Source organism: Protopterus annectens, chromosome 6.part1 (genome assembly GCF_019279795.1).
Source record: "Protopterus annectens isolate FY-2018-M chromosome 6.part1, PAN1.0, whole genome shotgun sequence".
NCBI lineage: Eukaryota > Metazoa > Chordata > Ceratodontiformes > Protopteridae > Protopterus > Protopterus annectens.
In genome coordinates this window covers 353109493-353133712 of record NC_056738.1, presented here as the reverse complement: position 1 = coordinate 353133712, position 24220 = coordinate 353109493, and the positions used below count along the sequence as shown (strand labels likewise).

At 36.9% G+C, this 24220-nt stretch overlaps 1 protein-coding gene across 2 annotated transcripts in view; it reads right to left on the bottom strand.

Moving 5' to 3' along the window:
* The window catches only part of LOC122805553 (atypical kinase COQ8A, mitochondrial-like), a 768588-nt gene extending 751387 nt beyond the window's left edge, over positions 1-17201 (bottom strand). For both annotated transcript variants that reach the window (XM_044075768.1, XM_044075766.1), the window contains exon 1: positions 17128-17201. The gene's annotated coding sequence lies outside the window, so the exon portion shown is untranslated. The remainder of the gene's footprint in view (positions 1-17127) is intronic.
* Between the last annotated feature and the right edge of the window lie 7019 nt (positions 17202-24220).

Below are 24220 nucleotides of genomic sequence, written 5' to 3'. Positions count from 1 at the left end.
GTAAGCAGCTGCAGAGAAGCAGCTATACCCAGTAAACCCCATAAACAAACCAAATGGTGGGCCCATAAGATCAACAAGGTTTATAATAAAAGGAAAAGAATTTTGACCAAATGTTAGAGCCCTTATCAAGGAAACAAACAAAACTGGAGAGCTTAATAAAAACCTCCAAAGCCAAATTTGAGGGTAAAATAGCTACCCAAGCTAAAAGCAATCACACTGATTTTTTTTGTTGTAACTTTTTATTGCATTTTATAATAAATTGAATATTACAGCATTTAACTCAAATGAAACACATAAATAAAAACTATATACAAGTCCATAACAAATACTGATACTAAATCATAACATTAATATTTTTCTAATAAATCTTGAGTTTTTGTCAAGATATTTTTTTTTGAGTAAAAATAAGCCCCCTGCCACTAGCCACAGGATTCAAGTCACAGATTCTTGTTATTTATATAATATAGGAAAAATGTAAATTTACATTCATAATTGACAAATGATCAAGGCAGCTGTGTTGTAAACTGTACAAATAAAATACATTTGTAAATTCGTCTTACGAGTGGTGGCTAAGATTTGTCTGCACTGGTTTAGTGGTACATGAATAAATACACTACTGTTTGATACTCACACAGTGCGTGGCAATAAAATGTGGTTGGGCGGCCACGGTGGTGCAGCAGATGACATTGTCGACTCGCAGCGGGAGGTTCTTCTGTTCGGTTCTCAGCTTGGGTGACTTCTGTGCAGAATCTGCGTGTCCTCCCCGCAGTCGCGTGGGTTTCCTCCAGGTGCTGTGGTCTCCTCACACATTCCAAAGACATGCAGTAGGTGGACTGGACACTCTAAATTGGCCGTAGGTATGAATATGTGTGCGCGAGTGAGTGGTAAGGATGAACTACTGTGGCAGAGCTAACCACCCACCAGTGTAAACCTTGGCTCTAGATGATTGTCACTGTTGACGTGACACCCCGACTCCACGTGCAAAATGGGAAAAAGGGGTTGAGGATGGATGGAGTTGTATTTCAAAAATGTAGAGTTTGCAATTCTTTATTAGCTACTGTAGCTGCCAGATAGGTAAACTCGAGATGGCATTTCTACTTTCCAATTCAAAGTGCCAACCTTTCTAGCAATAGCCAAAATAGACCATAAAAAGGCACTTGAGTTTTAGGAACAGGTCCTGGAATGGGAACATTAAATAAAATCAGCGTCTGTTAAGTTGCATTTGTCTGACCACAAGGCTTTAGTAAAATTCCTAAATTCTTCCCAAAAAGATATCATTTGACACAGATTTTTTTTTTGTTACATTCATAAGCTCACAAGCACGATGTAGCAAAGCACTGAGCTGATTGTGAATGATGTTACCTACACTAAGGCTGAAGATATAGTGAACCTGCTGGCCAATAAATTTAACTCTAACTTTACCCCTTTTTCTCCTCCATCTGCCCCTCAAGATATACCTGAAACTGACTTGCTTCCAGCAAACACACAAGACCAAGTCCTAACAGTACTGTACTGCATCGATGAATCTTGAATATATTTGGATGCATCTCAAACAGCATGAAGCATGATTTAGTCAGACCCCTAGCACCACTGTTCCAGCTCATCCTCCATACAGGTTTTGTCCAAAGCAAATGGAGAACAGCTATAGTCATTCCCCTGCATAAGGGAGAACCTTCCACCAACCCAGTCAATTACAGAACTGTAAGTCTGACCAGTTTCATATGCAAAATCATCAGTTTGGATTCATCAAGGGCAGGTCATGCTTACTCAACCTGGTAGCTTTTTCTGAAAAGGTCACTAAAGTAATGGATGAAGACAAAATGGTACACACAGTATACCTTGACATGGCCGAAGCTTTTGACAATTTCCCACTCGGGCATAGCAGAAAAGCTAAACAGATTTGGAATAAACCTCTATGTCAACTGCTGGACTGCCAGCTGGCTCACATGATGCAGAAATCAAAACAAGGGTAGTTATGTCTAAAGAGGCTAGTCACCAGCAGAGTCCACCAGGGTTCTATGCTTGGACCGCTTCTGCTTGGCATCTACTTTTCTGAAGTAAAAGCCAATTGCAAACAGCTCTGACTGACTAGGTTGGCAGAAGACTGCAAAACAGGGGCAGTCATTGAAACCTCAAATGACCTAGCCATCCTTCCGGAAGTTTTTTTTTTTTTTAAAACACCTTTACTGAATTATCACTTGCGGCATGGGCAAATTTACATTTATATAAAAGCAATTAAACTGTATTAACAAGTAGCTATTTACAAACATTATACTTCACATACATCACATAACCTAAGCTACATTACATAAATTATTCAATTCCTGCCTTTTTTTAAACAGGAAACATGTTTATTACACAATCACTTATGACAAAGGCAATCATACATTTATATAAATGAAAACAAACCACACCAACACAATCCTAGTTGCAAGCATTTTGCATCACAAACCATACGGACACACACACACAGTTGCAAGCATTATACATCACTAATAACCCAGTCATTTTGAGTGAAACATTACATAGCTCATTTAAGTCCTGCCTTATTTTAAACCTCATTTCTCTCCTGTATGTACTGTTCCCACAATTCCCATTTTTTTCCTAAGTAGTTTGCTCCTACCATTTTCTGAAGATCTTAATTCCAGTTGTTTTATCATCTCTGTTACTACATTTACTACTTCCAGTACAGTTGGTTTAGATTTTGATTTCCATGTTCTAGCAATTGCTTTTTTGGCAGCCACCATAATTGGACACAGCAAGGCCTTACCATGTCTATGCAATTTTGATTCTGTATCATAGCTCAGAAAAATCTCCCTTGTCACACCAATCCGCCCACCCAGCATCTCTGACAGTGCAACCCTCAGGGAATCCTTAAATTCCACTAACTCACCACACTGCCAGAAAATACATTCCCAATTACCTCTTTGTTCCTCGTCGCATCTCCAAGATTTGCTGTCTACCTGAGGAAAATTTTTCTGGAGTCTACTTTGGGTATAAAAATATCTATGCAAACATTTCCAAACAAAAATCCTAAATCTTCTAGATTTTGTTGCATATTTGGGATACATACATATATCTTCCCATTGTTGTTTCTTTGTGAATTGCTTATCCAATCTCTCTTCCCAATCCTTTATAACCTCCTCCGATTGATTCTTAAGAGTTATCATGCAACATTTTATATGCTCTAATTATTCCCTTTTTAATGGCAGCTTCTGTGCTAAATTCTACTAAAAACTCTACCAGTGCTGGCAGCTTCTGTGCTAGATTCTACTAAAAACTTTACCAGTGCTGGTCTTTCATTTAGGAACCCCTATTTATTTATCTTTGCCTATACTCCAATAATCAATTCTTGATAGGGAAGGTAATCTCTAACCTGCACTCCAAATAAATTCTTGGCATCTTCCCATTCTATCATCTTTCCCTCTCTAGTTCTGTGCTCCCAGTACCTTGGTTCCCTTTGCCAGTTCTCTAATAAAATCCAGCTCCCTCTTGTCAATTATCTATATCTCTAATTGCAGTCATCCCTAGCAGCAGAATCTCTTTGTCTCCATTCCCATGTTGGCTTAGCTCTTAGGACATTTTCTGCTACTTTATATATATAATATTCTGTATGATTATTGTTATTCTCCTTGAAGGCCTGCATCCAAAATCCCAGTCTTTCCTTGTTTTTTTGAGCTTCCCCACTGTTTCATCATAATTCTTTTCCACTTTGAATTATAGTTTTCTGCTTGCGCCATGTATAGGAGCATTAACTGGGTAGCTCTGAAATACCCCTTCAAATCGGGTAATCCCAATCCACCCTGCTTTACTGGAAGAATCATCTTCTCCTCCCAGATAAAGTCCTTCAACTCTTTATTAATTGCTATCCACAACTTCTCTTGTTGAAAAAAAATATGCCTGACCTGTGTACAAGACTAATGGGACTAAAAACATCTTAATTGCTTGTATCTTACTATCCATATAACAAAACTTCAATTTTCTCAGTTTTTGTATTATCTTTTTAGTCTCTTTCCACACATCCTTAACTGCCACACCAGAGTCATGTTTAATCCATACTCCTAAATACTTCATTTTATCATATCCCCATAAATATGGATATTGCTAAACCAATTCATACCCCTATTGCCTTTGTTTTAGCTTCATTAATTTTGCTATCCAGAAAGCATGTGTGTGTGTGAATGAGAGGGAGGATAGAAAAATGGTGAGGATGCAGGGAGTAGAGTTGGCAAAGGTGGATGAGTTTAAATACTTGGGATCAACAGTTCAGAGTAATGGTGAGTGTGGAAGAGAGGTGAAGAAGGGAGTACAGGCAGGGTGGAGTGGGTGGACAAGAGTGTCAGGAGTTATTTGTGACAAACGAGTACCAGTAAGAGTGAAAGGAAAGATCTACAAGAGGGTGGGAGACCAGCTATGTTATATGGGTTAGACACAGTGGCATTGAAAAAAAGGCAGGAATCAGAGCTGGACATGGCAGAAGATGTTAAGATTTGCACTGGGTGTGATGAGGGTAGACAGGATTAGGAATAAGTATATTAGAGGGTCAGCCCAGGTTGGCTGGTTTGGAGACTAAGCCAGAGAGGGGAGATTGCATTGGTTTGGACATGTGCTGAGGAGGGATATTGGGTATATTGGGAAAAGGATGCCAAGGATGAAGCTGCCAGGTAAGAGGAAAAGAGGAAGGCCTAAAATAAGGTTTATGGATGAGGTGAGAGAAGACATGCAGGTGGTTGGTGTGACAGAGCAAGATGCAGAGGACAGGAAGAAATGGAAACAGATGATCCGCTGTGGCGACCCCTAATGGGAACAACCAAAAGAAAAAAAATGAGAATTTTGCATCCAAAAAGATATTAAACTGTCTTACAATGTTCCACAACACTGTAAGTGTCTTTTTCTGGTTCTGTCAGGTATAAAATATCATCTGCAAAAAGAGCCAACTTTTCTCGACTACCATACCAATTATATCCTTGAATTTCTAAGCCCCTTATTTTCTTTGCCAATTGTTCTAAATACAATGCAAATAAAGAGAAAAGAGAACACACATGCCTTGTTCCTCTGCTCAAGCAGAAATTATCAGAGAGGCTCCCACCCACCTTAATGTTCACCTCAGATCCCTCATATATCCTCCTAATTAACTTTATAATTTTTTTTTCAGGAAACGCAAATGCTTCCATTGTCCTGCTCATTAAGTCTCAGTTTATTCTGTCAAGACCCACCAACAATAATGATATTTTCTTACTTTCTACTTCCCTCTGGATCATTAATGTTCTGTTAATGTTGTCAAATATTTGCCTCCCCTCCACAAAACCACATTGATCCATATTTATCAATTCTGGCATTACTTTTGCATTCCTTTAGCCATTACAGACATGAACACATGAACATATTGAAATGGGCCTGTATAAAACTGGATCTGACGAATCTTAACTCTCCAAGTACTACATCTACCATTACTTTCTTCCAGGATCCTGGTATTTCTCCTTTTAAAACATAAAACCTTCCAGATCTTTCAGTTGTTCTTTCCCTCCTCGCTTCCAAACCTCCACAGGAATACAATCTATTCCAGGGGACTTCCCTGTAGATTGGTTATACATCACAATTTTTATCTCATCTCCTCCTATCTTGTTACCTCCTCCCCCTATAGCCTTGGCATATTTAATTCTTCCATAAACATTTCCATTTGTATCTTTTCTTGACTTCCACATATCTGTGAAAGTCTGTAAAAAGCAGAGAATTTCCAAAATATTTCAAACACCTCTACAGGATCTCGTTACCTTCCTTGTTATAGGCTCCTTAAGCTTGACAAGAGCCCTTTCTACTTTGTTGCTCAAGTCGTTGTGCTAACAGTTTGTGTGCTCTACTTTTATTATCAAAAACAGTTGCTTAACAGCAATCTTTCTAAACTCATGTACTCTATCAAGGAACTCCCTTATTTTCTGCCTAGCATTCTGCAGTTGATCCTCCTCTTGTTCTGTGAGATTCCCCCTGTTCTGCAATACTTTAACATTTGTCAGTCGCTCTAAGTAATTCTTGCTACTTCTTAACCATAGCTTCCTTTCTTTTATTTCACCCTACTTTTAAACTCCACCTTAAATTTTATCCACTCCCTAGCTGTATTTTCAGAAATAATTTCTATCCTCTCGAATTGCTCCTGAATAATCTTCACTACCAATTCCTCTTTTCAACAGATAGGTGGGAAAGGCCAGTGTCTCATTTTTATTTCATTACCTGTGTTTTTATTTTAATTACTGGCACATAATTTGAAATAGTTATTGGGGTGCATATCAGGACCTTCAATGAAATGCACATGTTCCTGTGAAGTGTAAATTCTATCTAGCCTAGCCCAGTTTTTATAACTTGGGGAATAATATGTAAATTCACTTTTAACTCCTGTTGCTGAGTTCAATCTTTGGTGCCAAATATTTTCATAAATTTCTTCAAAATCTATCCCGATTTGTTATACTTTCCCTTCTGGGTCCCTCAGACACGTATTCACTGCTGCAAATCAAATTCCAGTCCCCACCTATAAGTAATATTCCTTGCTGAAAACTGATCATCCTGCAGGAAAATCTGTCCCAAACAAATAACTGGTGCCAAAATCGTGGACTGAAATTAAATGCCAAAAAATACATTACTGAATCCTTTGGGAAGTCATCTACCCCAGGGAATTAGCACAATGACAATATGCCCCTAAGAACTGGCCCAGTTGTTCAGGATTTACAAATTTATGTGGACAGTGACTTAATATTTGACAAATGTGTCAATTGTTGCAAGAAAGTCCTTCTATATTATACAGCTTATAAATAAAGGAACTGTATCTAGATTTAGGGATATCATTGCCCCCCTTTAATCCGCCCTCATTAGCCAGTCACTGAATATAATGCCCCTTTAGCAGGGATCTGTCCAGACATATGCAACAATCGAACACCCACAGAAATAACTTACTACAAGGATACAAGGCTTAAACAACATCTCTGACATTCACAGACTCAAATGCGCTGTCACTATACTCTTGCTGTCTTACAGACTGCAAAGAAGTGGCCAGTGTCTGGCATACAAGGCATCCTCTGACCAAACACTGGTAGAGTTACTGCACATCAACAAGCCAAATGGCATCAGAAATACTTGGTCTAGGGATCTAAACTTCTTCTGCAACATCAACAGAACTGTTTGTAGGGAAGAGGATACAGCTGCTCTAAAGCAGATTCCCCATCCACATAAAACAAAGTTCATCCCTGTCCATATTAAAGCACAACTTGGATCTATGGATGAGAGACAGAAAATTTACTTTAGGACCACAGCTCCTAAATGCTTTCTCTAACCAAACAGGACTGGATAATTCAAGCACAAAAACAGAAATTGACTAAGCTTAAAATGGCACACCAAAACAGCTAGCCTAGTACTTACATATGCACCTATAAACAAAATGTGAGCTAAATAATACTGTAAACATAAAAAATAAAGACAGAATGTGGCGTAAAAGTACTAGAAGACAGCCTATAAGGGAGGGGGGACCAAGACAAAAGCCAGACTACTCAAACTGTTTTAATTTAAGACTGCAAAAGCTGTATCTATGAGCATGAGAACACAGTCTCACATTTAATAAATTCTCTAGAATCTAGACTGGTAAAGTTTTAAACAAGAATCTACAGGTTGTTGAACAGAAACATGTCAGAACTGGTTGTGAAGCCAATGGTAATGTCAAAAACGAAGTTAAAAATGCAATGCATTTTTCTTCTTTCTCTTCTCTCTTTTTTCATCTATACAGCTTTGTTATGATGCTTGAGGAATGTGTAACTTTTGTCTTTTTGACCACAACAGAACAGGGAATGTCTTTTGAAGTGTGTTGGATCTCCATACTTGCTTTCTCCTCTTGTGAATGTAATAAAAAAGACGATGAAGGATTAAGAATGCTTTCTTTTGGAGGTGTAATTGCTGGTGGACTTAATAGCTTGCATAACACACTAGGGAGGATTCAAGATGCAAAAGAATGCCACCATCTTGGATTTGTACTGGCAATCTTTATTGTTACTATGGCAAGTACACAAACCGGTCTGGCTACTTGTTTTCTCCAGGACTGCAACAGGAAAAAGAGGTCATGTTATAAGCACTAGGGGATAGAAAAAAGTAAGTGTACATAACTGTGTGCTATACTATCTTAGTAAAATATCCAAGAACTCTGTGAAAAACAGCAGGGCAGCACAAGTTTCGGTTGAACAACTTGTCACAATTTCTTTAACACAGTAAACGAGTGAGCGCTTTCAATCCCCTATAGCAGGGACTTCATCATAATCTCCAGATCTTTACACCAATACTTATTTATACAAAAAAGTAAACAGCATCATTATTTAAACTAATACATTTCTTAAAAGGCACCACACAATGTCATATTAGACTATTATGAAGCCCATGTTATATTAAAAACACTATTAAGTAAAAACACTTAAAAAATACACCTAAAAGTACAGAACTAACTTGATTTCATTTCTACCTTCCTATTAAAACTTTGCCCTAAAAAATTATTTTCAGCCTTTTTAAACAAATAAATGAACCCCCTTATATTTATTCAGATAAAAAGACACTACATGCTTATTCAATGAAGGATGTTCAAATGAACAAAAGAAATACTTTTTTCACTTCAAATAGTGGCCTTCTTGACCAAAATAGATTTTGAGGTATATGAAGTCATTTAAGCCAGGTGTTTGCATTGCTTGCAACCTTATTTGACATTTCAATTCTCTTTCCTCTATACGTACTTTGTAGTTACCCCCCTGGGTTTGGAATAACTTTCTCCAAAATTCCAAAGCTAACATTTTTAAAGCTACGGCACACAATTGAATGTCTATATAATGCATTATTTTAATTGTTTTTGTCTCGATCTGATATTGGTGTTCATACACACTGTCTCTCAGCCTTCTTTCAGTTTTTCCAACATAGAAAGCCGGACATGTTTTACATTTTGCAAGGTATACAACACCTACTGTCTGACAATTACCGCTAATGAAGTTCACTTTAGATTCCAAGCTACTATCCAAAATACACTCCTAAATATCTGAAATGTACTTGCACTGTGAACATCTCCCACATTTATTAGTACCTAATTTAACAGGGTTCCCTTCCCTTTGTAGTATATTCCAGGCTTTTTTTTTATATTCATCCCTGTTTTAAATACAAAAGTGGGTTTATCTCCTAAGACAGAGAAAAGGGTGCCATTACTCTTTAAAATACTCCAGTTGTCTTCCACTATTTTTTTTTTATTTTATAGGCTCTGTCATTCAATTGTATAACCATTGTTTTTTTCAAAATTTATCTCATCTACCAGTGCTTCCTTCCCTTTCATTACTTTTCATAACAAAGGGATATACATTTCCCCCATTCTTTCTCAACATAGTTCAGTGTGTCTTCTACCATATTTTTGGATATCCTCTATTGTAAAATATATCTGCTACCTTTCTCAATTCATCTTTAACATCCTCTGCCTTAGATGTCATCTAGGCAACTTACACTAGTTGCCCCTTTACAATACTCTTCTTTTGACAGTATGGATGACTGCTAGTAAACTCCAAATACGAGTTACTAAAAGTAGCTTTTCTATACACATTTGACTTTAACCCCTTTTCAATTTTTTGTATATAGGTATCTAAATAGTTAATACCTTCCCTAGTCATGGAATAAGTGAATGTCAAAAACTTTGTCACCCCATTCAAGTAATTAATGAATTCTTTGATGTCCCTCTCAGATCCTGCCCAAAGGATAAAGATATCATCCAAAAACCATATGTATTTTTTGACTTTATCTAAAAAACTCACTTTTGAAAACTTTATATTCCCATTCCAAAAGTACCATATTGGCATAAATAGGTGTGCACAAAACGCCCATTGCTACACCTTTATTTTGTTTAAAATACTCTCCCTCAAAGAATATAAAATTATAGTCCAAAACAAGACCCATGAAGTCTGCAATTAAATTCACTTTGTCATTCAAAAAGTTTGTAAGCCTACGAATACTGTCCGCAAACATTTCTATCCCTTCCACTCTGGGGATAGATGTGTACAGATCTACCACATCTATGGTTAGAAAAATATTTTTCTCCCATAGTGTGTCCTTTATCCTATTTAAAAGTCCCAAGAGTCCTTTAGCAAATGCTCGACACTACCACATACATTTTTTAACCATTTGTCTATAATTTCCCCAAAAGGGTAAGTTTTGGATCGTTGTCCAGAAACAATAGGCCTGAACACTAAGTTGTCCAATCCTTTGAGTTTTGGGAATACCAAAAATTGTGGCCATAGTGGGATCCTTGACTTTTAAAACATTATAGGTTTCAATAGAAATTCTTTGATCCACCAAGTATTCTTCAAAAAATATTCGATATAACTAATATTTATTTCATTGACTGAGGCAGTAGAAGTGTCTGTATCGCTTAACATCTGAAAGATTTTTTGAGAGTATTGTAAGGCATCAGATACCACTGTACCCAAAGTTAGTAACAGAGGTGGAAAAACGGGTAGGAAATTTTGAATATATCCAAGACAAAAAATATTCAGACAACCAGGAAAACTACAAAAATAACCAGTACAATAGAAGGCAGAACACTTTTTTTCAGAACAGACAGAGATGGAACAGAGGGCAAGACAGACAACAAGATTATACCACATACACATTGGAAGGAAAGATACACAGGAAGAGAGGAGCACAGGATGATATCACATGGATGAAGTTGAAGAACATACACACATACACAACATCATACAATCACATTTACAGTTTCACTGACACTGTCATTTCAAAGCACTTTTTTTTTATATTAAGTTTATGGTAAAAAAAAAACCAAGAGAAGCAGTGATTTTGATTACACTACTGAAACTAAATTAATTGTAATTATTTAGAGGAAGTAAACCTAATGGGGTTATATAAATATAAAAAATAAGGAAGAGAAGAAAGAAAAGTTAGAAAAAAAAAGAAGAAAAAACCAATGGAGAATCCCACATCCTAGAGCATATTAGAAAAGAAGCTTAAATTATATTAATGGAAATTAAAATTAAATGACAAAAAACATTATGAAACAAACATTAAAAAGAGAAGAGAAGAAAGAGAGAAATGATAATATTCTATTAAACAAATATAGGAGGATTATACAGACAAAGGCAGTGTACAAATATGTATCTGATGCCTTCTAATACAATCTCAAAAATATTTCAGATGCTGTTTATACAGACACTACTACTGCCTCTCAGTCAATGAAATAAATACAGTTATATCGAATATTTTTGAAGAATACTTCATGATCAAAGAATTTCTATTGAAAACTGGAAATGTTTTAAAGTCAATGATCCCACTATTCCCACTTTTTGGTATTCCCAAGGGTGGAAAATTTATAAACTAGTGTTCAGGCTTTTTGTTTCCTGGACAAACACCCAAAATTAAACCCTGGGGAACAAAATATAATAAAAATAAAAATTTAATTTATGTGGTAGTAGCATTTCCATAGGAGAACTTGACTTATTTAAATATTGGGAAGGACAAAGTATGTAATGGTGGGAATTTTGAATTTCAAAGACTTTTTGAATGAATCACATGAGTCCCCAGAGTGGAAGGGGAGTGAAGAGTTTGAGGGAGTTCAGAGGGCTTACACAAAGTTGATTTTAATGAAAGCTTTTTTGTAATTGCATTTGTCATGCGGGTTTTGGATATGAATATAATTTTATTTTTTGAGATTTTTTCAAAAATAAAAAAATAGCAAATAGCAATTGCACATTTATTTATGGTGCCAGTGGATTTATTATAATGGGAATATAAAGTTTTCAAAAGTGAGTCAAAAGTGAAAAATACATATGGTTTTCAAAAATATCTTTATCCTTTGGGCAGGATCTATCTGTAGGTGACAATAAAGAAGGGACAAAGGGGTCCAAGACAATAACTTATATTAAGAAATTAGATACCTATTTCATACTCATCCTTAGGAGTTACTTTCATACACTATTAGAAATATTTAAAAACAAAAAAAATAAAAAAAGCTACTTTAGCAGTCATCCATAGCGATCAAAATATGAGAAATTGTAAAGGGGCAACTAGTACTGGGGCAACTAATGTACAGCAGAGGATGTTATCCTAAAATTGGAAGAGGTAGCATGATATGTTTGAGATGGATCCTAAAAGATGAAGAAGATGATTGAACTATGAAAAGAGAAGGAGGATGAAGCAAAAATATGGTAGAAGAAGAAAAAAATGCAATGGAAAGGAATTGAAAAATATAGATAATTTGAAAAAAAAAAAAAGAAAAGCACTGAGTTAAGAGAAAGAATTTGTAAAAATGAATGAGCAATAAACCCACTTATTTTTTAAAAGAATTTAAAAAGTAAAAACTAATCTCGGAGATAAGAGAGAGATTTTAGAACTAAACAAGGATGAATGTAAAGAAAAAAAATTACATTTTTAAATCAGTTTAATATAAAATAAAAACTAAAATATAAAGGAACTTCACACAATGAAAATATTTCAGAGATAAAAAGGAGTGTATTTTGGAAATGCAAAATGAACAAATAGTGGACTTCATTAAAGAGTGTTGTTGTGTTTTGGGTAATTTGTCAAATAGAAATGGTGAATAAACATAGTCAATGTATAATATAGTGGAAAAAATACTAAAAATAAAAAAGCCTCAAGCTTTCTGACAGAGAAAACTGATTCCAAACCAGGGATATATGTTATAAAACCACATAGAAAATTTAATGAAAAATTTTAATAAGAGGATATACGATGGAACACAAAAATCCCCAAACCTTTTAATTAAAAATTTTAGACTTTGGTTATTGAAAAGTAAAAATTAAACCCATTTAATTGATCCAGAAGAAGAGGAAAGAGAATAAAAAAATTTTATAAGAAGTAATGCACACATTTCAACTATTTTACTTTAAACACTTGACCTAATTTATTTAGCAAGCAAAGTTTTATTTTTTGTCATTTTTATTTTTGTCCATTTGAACATCCTTCATTGAATAAAATTATGTGAAGTTATTTATGGACTAAAGAAAGTTCGTCATAATAATATGACTTTATGTGTGATACCTTTAAGAAATGTATTAGTTTAAATAATGATGTAATTTACTTTTTTGTATAAATAAGTACTTGTGGAAAGATCTGGAGATTCTGGTGAAGTCCCTGCTATAGGGGATGAAAGCGCTCAGTCGTTTGCTGTGTTAATTAAAATTGTAACAAACAGTTCAACAAAAACTTGTGCTGTCCTGCTGTTTCACAGTGTTCTTGGATATTTTACTTTGTTGGAACTTTGTGCACTCTTGTTTGCTCTACTTCAGTTGCTTACTATACTATCTTGACTTGTCAATGTAGTACATTCATCTGTAAAATGTATCTGTGGAAGGGATTAATATTTCCATTTTAAGTATTAGCCAGGGAACTTGGATACCTAGAGCTTAATTTTTTGTGCTTGTCCTATTTTTATAACTTTTTGTTTCATTTATCTATGTATATCAACCAATGTATAAAAATATAAACAATATGATTATTGAATTTTTATATACAGGGACAAAACATGTTTAATATAAAACATAACTATCAATTCTTACAATCTTCTTCTTTTAACTTTTCCCGGTTAGGGGTCGCCACAGCGGATCACCTGTCCACTCATGATTGGCAGTGGAGTTTTACAGTGTTGAGTTGCCAGCCCGGCGCCCAACCTTCCACAGAAGACACACACACATGCCTAGGGCCAATTTAGAGAGTGTTCAATCCACCTACAGCATATCTTTGGGATGTCGGAGGAAACCCACGCGACCACAGGGAGGACATGCAGACTCCGCACAGAAGGCACCCCAGCCGAGGATCGAATCGGAGAACCTCTTTCTGTGAGGCGACAACGCTAACCGCTGCACCACCATGGCCGCCCAACTATCAATTCTTACAATAAACATTGCTAAAATTCATGAAACAGGCAAACTGCATAAACTGATCATAAAATAGTTAACTGCAGATACTGCAGTGCTTATCTTTTGGGATGTGTATCCCTCAGTCAGTTCAAACTATAGTATCTGTTACGTTTGCATCTTTAAAAACACCCACTGAACTAGTTCTCAAGGAGTCGTCGTCCTGACCGTTTTGTAGTTTTTTTTTTTTTTCTTGCTTTTTTCAGGGGATGAGGGTAGATACAGTAAAATAATACTGATGTTCAGAAACTTTTTCAGAAAAAAATTACAAACAGTTGCATTTGGATGATAAAAGTAACAGAGCATAATTTACTTCAAGCACTCCACTGGAGCCACAGTAGTAAACCCTTGTCCATCCACTCTCTTCAAGGACAACTGCCTTCTCAATTTGTGCCAACAGTTGTAACATACAAGAAATTAGTACAGCCTCATGCATATTAACATTTTCCCAATCCATTTTTAAGATATAAAAGAATTTGCACTGTCACACAGCAACATATTCATCAAGAGGGACTGATTCTCCCTGAATTCACCAATAAAACATATTGTGAATTAAATTAAGTCACGGATTACTTTTACTGCTCATTTATAGGTTCATAGGTACTAGGCTATCAGCCCTAGGGCCTATACAAGCCTAGCCATAACAATTCCCTGGCTATTTCTTCCCACAATATTTACTTCCCTGGTCCCCTGTCTAGCAGGGCTACTGACGTGATCCCCGGGGTGAATTTCCTATCTCCCATCCAATTGTCAAGGTTCTTTTTGAAGAGGCGCTCTGCTTGACATGTATGGGCATTCTATTCCAGAGTATGTGGAGTCTCTGAATCAGGAACCTATCCCTCCAGCATGTTTTGTTCATTGCGATGACAAGGTTTAGATCCCTGGAGCGTGTGGCTCTGAGGGATTGGGATTTCTTTAAGTGTAGCATGTCCAACAGCTCTGGGGTTGACATGGGCCTTGTATTGTATAAGAAGAGATCTGAGTAGACCTATATACTGCTATATATATATGCTGGAGTGGCATATGGGCTAGGCGAGGGTGCATGAATCTTTTTTTTTTTTATTTCTTTTTTCCTGTTTTTTCCTTGTATTTTGTGCAGGAGGTACCAGAAAAACGTATTAATGTATAGGCTAATGTCGGGATGAGTACAGAGTACAGTGACCAAATTTTTCTTTTCTGAAGCCTTAGTAGTGAGATGTTTGTAAGAATAGAAGGATTTCCTGACTGTTTGTATGTAGTGGGAGACCAAGGTATAGAAGTGTGTAGCAATCTCTCTTCTGTTTATTACACTGTTTAATGTACTGCCACCTATGTGGCATGTGGCACTACAGGGCAATATTTTCCCAACAATACAATAAGGGCATTTTTCATGGCATTAAGCTGGAGCCCATGGCTCTGGCACCAAGCATTCTTTTTTTAGGGCCCCTTTGTGATCATTGTCATTTTTCATTTCAGTATCATTTGCTCAGTTTGCATGCATGGCTTGAACTTTGTTACATCTTAAGCAACCCATCGTGATGACAGGTATATTAATGCAGCTTAAAATAAGTCTATCAGGGATTTCAGGGGGGGGGGGTTGAAGGCCTTGGCGCGAGGATAACTCAATCAGGTTCAGGAGACAAATATTACTGTTGTTTTTTCACCATTAATGCAAAACATGAGTTGCAGCAGGCATTATTTTCATCTTACCATATCTCTGGCATTAGTGTTGGTCATCAGAAGGCATACCCATAATTAAAAAAAAATGGTGTGGAATGATTAAAATAAGTTAACACCTCTAAAAGTTCTATTACAAATGAGTTTAGTACAGTCAACAGTGATAAGGAAAGCATGGTCGCAAAAAAAAAATGAAAATGTATTTGGTTACTTGAAAAGAAGATTGCTAAAAAAATATGTTTACACAATCCACACTAGTTTGCTAGAATCTTCAGTCTGCACTCACATTAAGAAATAATGCTGTGAAAACGTACAATTTAAGTATTAAAATTACAGCAATGGCAATTGCTAACATTAACTCGGACAACTGGTCATACCATACCTCGCAACCCTCAAGCAATAAAAATCATAGCATTAGCTTTTGAAAATCATAGCAAGGGATCAGAAAAAGCACCTTTTTCAAACTAGGAAACCATCGTAGACTTTATTTATACTTGATTACTGTAATAGTGCAGTATTTAATTATGTACGCATCATTAAACAGGTCTAAGTTTACCAAACAAATCTAAGAAGAGAAATGAAAGATCGAAACGATAGTATACAAGATGTATTAACAATTATCAACGTGTTACGTGTGAACAAATGTATTACAAGAAACACCTTGTTAGTAGACACCTCTTAAGACGGTCCTAGAAGTTTTTCAAGAAAAAAATGTACTTAAATTCAGTGTGTAGGGAGTCTTCTATTTGTCCTTGATTTTACATTGACCCTCGTATTTTTCTTTCTAATAAGCCACCAAATATCACAGTAAGTCACAATATCGGACATTGGAGTTTCATACTTATTTTTGCTGTGTCTTCCGGCTTTTCCCGGTTAGGGATTGGCAGTAGATTTTTATGTGCTGGCTTGCCGGGCCTAACGCACAACCTTCAACGAAGGAACGTCCATTCATGCAAGTCGCCAAATAGAAGACGCTCTAACTAAGAATCGAACGGGCAACGTCTAACTGTGAGGCGACAACGCTACCACGGCACCACCACCGCTATTCAGAAAAATTCACGTTAATGAAACATCTGTTACTGCGCAAACTAAGTGAATTACGGTAATATTTTTAAAAATGTCCCCGATTTGAGGCTTCTACCCTCCTTACTTTTGGCTACATCCCTATAGAAATAGATTGTCTGGATGCAGGGCACCTTTGCCCATGCCAGCAGTTGCAAACCTAAAACACAATTCCGTAAACTTTAAAACGCCTGTTTTTACAAGTAGAATTATCACTTGTTTAAGGACAACCCTACACTGCATACTGTCTACTACATACACACAACGCTTTCAAACTGTAAATTGACCTTAACTTAGCTTAATGACATACACATGACACAGTTCTGTGATAGCAAACAAAACACACTTCACAAACTAGCTAGTCTAGCACATCTCCACCTATATTGAAACATGTTCAGTAAATACTTCTATAATACATTTTACTAAACGACTTAAACGCATTAACCTCAACCAGCTGAAGAACACGTACAGTCAACTTTACTACCGGTTACAAAAAAAACCCTCCGGTTAAGTTCCATTTCCTTAATTACACTGCCGGATGCAGACCTGCCGCTGGAAAATGCTATCATCCGATTTGGTAAGCCATCCACGTGCTGTTTACGATTGTCAAACGTCAGTACAAACGTAATTTTCAGGGACTTATTCTGGCTCGAAGGTTTTTGGTTTGGTTGGCTTGGTATTGGAGATATCTTGCGTATCTCTCGACTGTCCCTGATTTTGACTGAAATTTTACATATTTTCCTCTTAAAACTTGTGACTTTTTGGAGGAAAAGTGGCGAATTGCACGTAATTAATAATGCCTATAATTAAGAGGTATAGACTTCTTTTACTTCTGAAAATGTGTATTAATTCACATCCTCTTATTCTGTCAATGTCTTAATTTAACAGGACTAATATTTTAAGTGTCCCTGATTTTTTTCTTGTTTTGTCCCCGATTATGTTGAAATTTGTCCCTGACTGGTTGAGGGTTATGATTTCTTGAGAAAATGTAATGTCACCAAGCAAGTCAGTAAATGTCTATACCTGCTTCGCACGTTTCCTTATTTACAAAATCTCTTTCTTCCTTATCCTTTGACTCTAGCACCATTGAATAATCCCACTGCTAAGGAATATCACATTTTTTACCGTTTCTGTCTTCCCCATATCTGCAGCTGCAGAAGTGGAAGTCATCTTCCTGCCTTTGATTACTATTCCAGAACCATTTACACTCAATGGGCTTTGCAACAGCTTCGTAATAACGCCTTTTAAAAAATTCTTCTGCTGAAAGAACACCCAATGACAGCCCTTCTCCACTATTTTCGTGCTGGAGACCCCCCCTAATTATGCAGACCCTTTCATTTCATCCTTTGCATGCAGACAAAACAGGATGCTATGCAACTGTGGGAACTATTCTTCCCTCTGCAGTTGCTGGACGCATTTATTTTCTTGATGGATTACTCACCTTCTCGTGCCAGCAGATTCTGTGAGTACAGTGTTTTCCAGCCTTTACTGTACTTTCCTTTAAATAAAATATGTGTAACTCTGTTGCCATTGCTTATAAGCTGTGCGCATTTCTGGTTAAAATGTGTTAAGTACTCTCTCCAGGATATCAGTAAGTTGTCTTTTTTGAACACTGGATTTAGTTTTTTTTATGTCGTGTACTGCGATCGTTACGCAACGGTTATATGCTTTTAACAACTAACTGTAAGCAATCGCAGTACTTAACATACAATGAATGATTTTTTTACGATTATTCTTGCTGTGGATGCATATGCCTCTCTGTGTTCCGGTATAACTTTGTTTCAAAGAGAGTAGTCTTTTTTTTTTTCTTCAGTCGTCCCACCTGACACTTTCGGAAGAAGAAGCGCGTGCAGCTATTGTGCTTTGTGGCTTTTTACAACTACATAGTGGAGTAATCGCATAACGTAAAAATTGGACGATCTCGGAGTTAAGTGTAAATTCGGTGCCGCTCTACTGTACTTTTGGTTTCTTTATTTTTTTCTCTTCGGTTTAGGATAGTAATGATCTCCAAACATGTGGCAGGTACATGTCTTAAAACGTTTAGAGTTGAAGAAATTTGTTGCCTCATTTGGTCTTTTCGTCGTGAAACTTTTTGTTTTCTTGGCAAGTTGCTGAAGATTTACAGCGCTAAATAATAACGGACATTTGAATTTTTGACTGCTTGTGGAGGAACTGAGTTCATTTTTTATGGGGATTAGTGGTTCATAGGGCGTTACCAGAGCCTTTACAAGCCTAGTCATATTATACGCGTGTTCCCTGAGTGACCATGATAGAGAATTTGTATTTGCAGCGCTAGTCTATGATCAGCAGTGACTGCTCCTATCCATGATGGACGTAGGTGCTACCCCCCCCCTCTTCAAATCAAAGGGGGGCTGCAGGAGACAGCTGAATGGGTGGGGTCAATGGGAAGGGGTGTGACCAACTATAAAGGGGAGGAGCTATGCTCAAAACCACAAAAAACGAACTAAATACACTGCTTGGTGCCAAACCGTCATTATGAGAGTCCAATCAAGACAAAATGAAGTGTAGAAGAATAAAACTATTTCAATGCATTGGCTGCATGACAGCTTACTTAATATCTAGATGGAAACAAAAAGGTTGTGAGGCATGAAAAAATAAATTACTTTTTAAATACATTAATGGAATGCCAGTCAAAATCAAGTATAAGAAAAACAAGCAGCACTCAACTCAAACCACTTCTTGCACTGCAGTTCTAATTATAATTTATATTCAGCTTTATAAAAGTACCAAGTAACATGCTGAAAGTAGAAATCTCTGATGCCCCCACTTGTAAAAATGTTTCTTATCCAAAAAAAGACCTGCTGCCTGACAACTATTTACTTGTTTCATGTGGAAAACACGATCAAAGTAAAAAATGAAAAGCAAACAAGAAATAAGCTCAAGATACATTGCTTAAAAGGATTACTGTACAGGTTATGGACCACATGATTGGCATTCTGTTTAGTTTACGGGTAAAGCCTGCAGAGATGACTGGAAGTCTCCAAGTGTAATGAGCTTCTTAAAATAATGTAATCCTGTCCTTTATTACAAATACTGTCATATGCATTTCAATACCCAAGGCTTATACATTATCTAGTTAAGTATTCTCTACATGGCAACAACAGAAAGGCTTTCAATGTTGGCAATTATTTAACAGTATGCTTATTAAAGCTTACTTGCATCTTACAATCTCAGCCAAGCTTACCTGATGGTCATTAAAGTATTGCTACTTAAACACAGAGCAACAGGCACTTTGAGTAATAAGCATAAATCAACAGTACAAAAAATATGACAGAAACCAGACCATTCTGCAAAAATCAAGGACAGATGAAAAGCCACTCTAGTACTTGTGCCTACCTTGGATGGGGGAGGTACTCTGCACATTTACACTGCATAACTACTCCTTGCCTTGCTTCGACACATCCAGAGTCACTACATGAGGGAGTGGGGTGCAACAAGTATGTCACAATTTGAAATGTCTCTGGCTGACTGTGATGGCCCTGACACATTTGTCATACCTCTCAACCTCAGAGCAAGAAATCTGGACAAAGCCATACAAAGAAGTGGGACAAAGGCCCAAAAATAAGGACAATTTTTAAATATTGCTCTTATAAACTTAGAAAGATAATAGAATAGGTCTTGCATTAGTATGAATTTTCTGAATGGTATGAAATCTGAAACTCAAATGTATGTCATTATTTTCTAACTTCAGTCTTTAATGATTTGTCACTAATTTGCCAAAAAAACACAATTTTATGAAAAATGGACCAAAAATGTGATGTAAAAATATAAAATAGCCACACAATACAGCTGGGAACCTGTCAAAGAAGGGACACTTTAATATTAGTACAGCTAACTTCAGCAGCTGACAAAATAAAAGAATCTACATGTGTTTCTGAAATAAAAGTAATCTATAACTCTGATTATTACAGTTATTTCTTAATTGTAAACCCTCCATGTTTTCTTCCAAAATTATTTTGCGGAAGGATTATTATGGGGAAGAGCAACATTTTGAGCCAAAATCAGGGACAGTTGAGAGGTTTGGCTATGCCTAATTCTATAAAGCAATTTATTTGCATGTACCTCTCAACCTGTTAATGCAATAAATCTGGACAAGGCCAAATATATTGGGGGAACATATAAACAGTACTAAAAATTGCTCTTGTATAAACTGAGACAGTTGATAGAACAACAGGTCTTACTTTAGCATGCATTTTTCTGAAGGTTATGAAGTCTGAAACTAGTGTGTCATTATTTAGTGACTTAATTCCTAAATGATTTGCCAGAAAACCACAAATTTTATGAGGAGCAAACCAAAAATAAGAAGCAAAAATCTATTCATTCTTTGAAAATCTGGACAGTTGGGAGGTATAGTTCAGCTGGGGCTGTCTTTAAGTTTTCCGCCCTTCCCCTCACAAAATCATGGTTGAATGGAGCCTCCCCCTGCAGCCATTCCAATGATCCATTACTTGTCTATTTCACTCCATTTACCATGAACACTAATGTGCATACCAATTTACTTCTATGATGATTTGGACTTCATTTGAAAGTTTTATTTTGCATTTTACAGCACAAACACTAAGACATCTGCTAAACAAACTTAGCATTAAAACTTCTCTGCCCTTGAAACTCACATTCATTGAAATAGCATTGAAACCCACATTCAAAGAAAATACATTTTACCAGTGGCAGATAAAGATTAATTCTGGGCTGTTTTCAAATCATAGGCCCCTTGCATATGAAACATACATGTGCTCTTTGATACACCTTCCTATTGTTTTGAACATTTTTTCAGTAAACTATGAAACAAAACGCATGCACCAATAATAACAATACTGCCCAATTCAGAACATCTTTCCAGTAAACAATGAAACAAAATGCATGCACCCATAATGACAAAACTGCCCAGTTCAGAACATTTCCATCATAAAAGTCTACTCAAACTTCTACAGTCCACCATTATCAGTAGATGTGCACAATTCTACAGTCCACCATTATCAGTAAATATGCACAATTTTACAGTCCACCATAAATATGCACAATTCTACAGTCCACCATTATCAGTAAATATACACCATTCTACAGTCCACCATTATCAGTAAATATGCACAATCTCTGAAGAAGTAAAAAAGTCATCTAAATAATTCCACAAATCTGTAACTAATGAAGAGGTTGCTGCTAGCAAACACCTTTATATTTCATGGTTTCATCGAAAAATAAAGTGTCTGATGCCCCTGAGGAATACATTGCCTATATTACATTAAAAATGATAAGCTAGTAATATTGCAATAGGAAATGGATGGCAAACTGATAATAGGCTCATAGTTAATATCTTAACTTTTTCAGTACGGCAGCATTCACCCCTTGTGAGAGTAGAACCAACTACCTTCTGCATCAAAAGCAAGTACACAACCTGTTGTGCTATTAACAATGCAAGCTGACTTAGCATAAGCAGCACTAAACTTTTCTTCCCCTGCAGCGCTCAGCTCCTTGTAAAATCTACTCAATACTCAACTGCATCTCAACTGCGCAGCACAAGAAATCTGGAAAAAGCCAAATTTATTGGGGGGGGGTCAAAAGCCCCAAAACCAGGGACACATTAAACATTGCTTGTATAATCTTGGAAAGTTGCTAGAATAAAATGCTGTGTTACCACCATACATTTTACTGCCAAGGTCCCTGTGCAAAAGAGTCAGAGCAACATACCACTATGCCAAATCAGCTGCTTTGTGAAAGAAAAATGCTGTGTTACCACCATACATTTTACTACCAATGTCCCTGTGCAAAACAGTCAGAGCAACATACCACTATGCCAAATCACCTGCTTTGTGAAAGAAAAATGCTGTGTTACCACCATACATTTTACTGTCAAGGTCCCTGTGCAAAACAGTCAGAGCAACATACCACTACACCAAATCAGCTGCTTTGTGAAAGAGCAGAAGACTGAAACTTAAATGGCTATCATTTAATGAATTCAGTTCTCACCATAGCTGTCAACCTCTTAGCACAAAACACCTGGACAAACCCAGTAATGAGGGAATACAGCCCTCAAACATATTCAGTGAATTCAGTTCTTGCCATAGCTGTCAACCTTAGCACAAAAAACCTGGACAAAGCCAATAATGGTGTAATACAGTCCCAAAAATAAGGACAAATTTAAAATATTCATCTTATAAACTTAGGTTGTGTTACTATGTATTTTCTGAAGAATATGAAGTCTGAAATTCAAATGCCTGTCAATTTTACTTCTGACGGAACAAAAACAATTTTCAGCAGAGGCCCAGGGAGAAATACTGCAGACACATGTATTTGTAAAATGGCAGGACACCAGAGCAAATCCACACAAACACAGGGATAAGATGCAGACTCCACACAGAAGGCACCCCAGCCAAGAATCAAACCAGAAAACCTATAGCTGTGAGGCAACAATGCTATCACTGCACCATCAAATATGTAAGGAATTAAACATTCAGAAACCTGAAGTCTGAAATTCAAATGTCTGTCAGTTTTATTTAACAACAAAAAACAATTTTCAGCAGAGGCCCAGGAAGAAATAATGCAGACATGTCTTTGTAACATGGGAGGACACAAAAGCAAACCCACACAAACACAGGGAGAAGATGCAGACCCCACAAAGAAGGCACCCCAGCCAAGAATCAAACCTGAAAACCTGCAGCTGTGAGGCAACAATGCTACCACTGCACCATCAAATATCATGCATTGCAACATTTAGAAACCACAGATGTTATGAGGAAGAGATCAGATCAAATATGAGGCAAAAATCTGCAATTTTTTTACAAATGGTGGTGGGTAGGGAATTCAGGTCTTTAACACCTGCATACAAGGTACAGGGTTCAAGCCTGAGGTATTCCCTACCACACCACCATGAGTCTAGCCACCAGTATATAGCAACTGGGGCATTTTCACACAGACACACACACACACACACACACACACACACACACACACACACACACACACCTTACCTGTAAACTCTGTAGCTACACACACACCCCTTACCTGTAAACTCCGTAGCTAAACACACACCCCTTACCTGTAAACTCTGTAGCTACACACACACCCCTTACCTGTAAACTCCCTGTCCACACACATAAATCCATAGCTGCAAAACTCCCTTCGTTCCATACCTGCCGTTCACATAAGTCCATCCGCCCGTTCACATAAATCCGTCCATGTTTCCACATAAATCGATAGCTGCAAAACTCCCTTTGTTCCATACCCGCCTGTTCACATAAATCCATCCATGTTTCCACACGAGACCCCACTCTCCAGCTCCAAATCGCGAGATCTTCCCGATGAGACTGCAGCAAACTCCAGACTGCTGACCTTGCAGTCCGACACCGATGAGGTTTCCCAGCGAGTTTCCCGGACAGTCTATTGCAGTTGTACTGCATATACTTCTGGGATCTTCTATGACATGTTTCCCAGTCCGGACTCTGTGCATGCTCCAGATTGTCTCAGCAGCAGTCCGGACTAGTGCGCATGCGCAAAAGTCCACGAATTTTGAATTTTTTTTTTTTATTTTATTTTATTTAATTTTC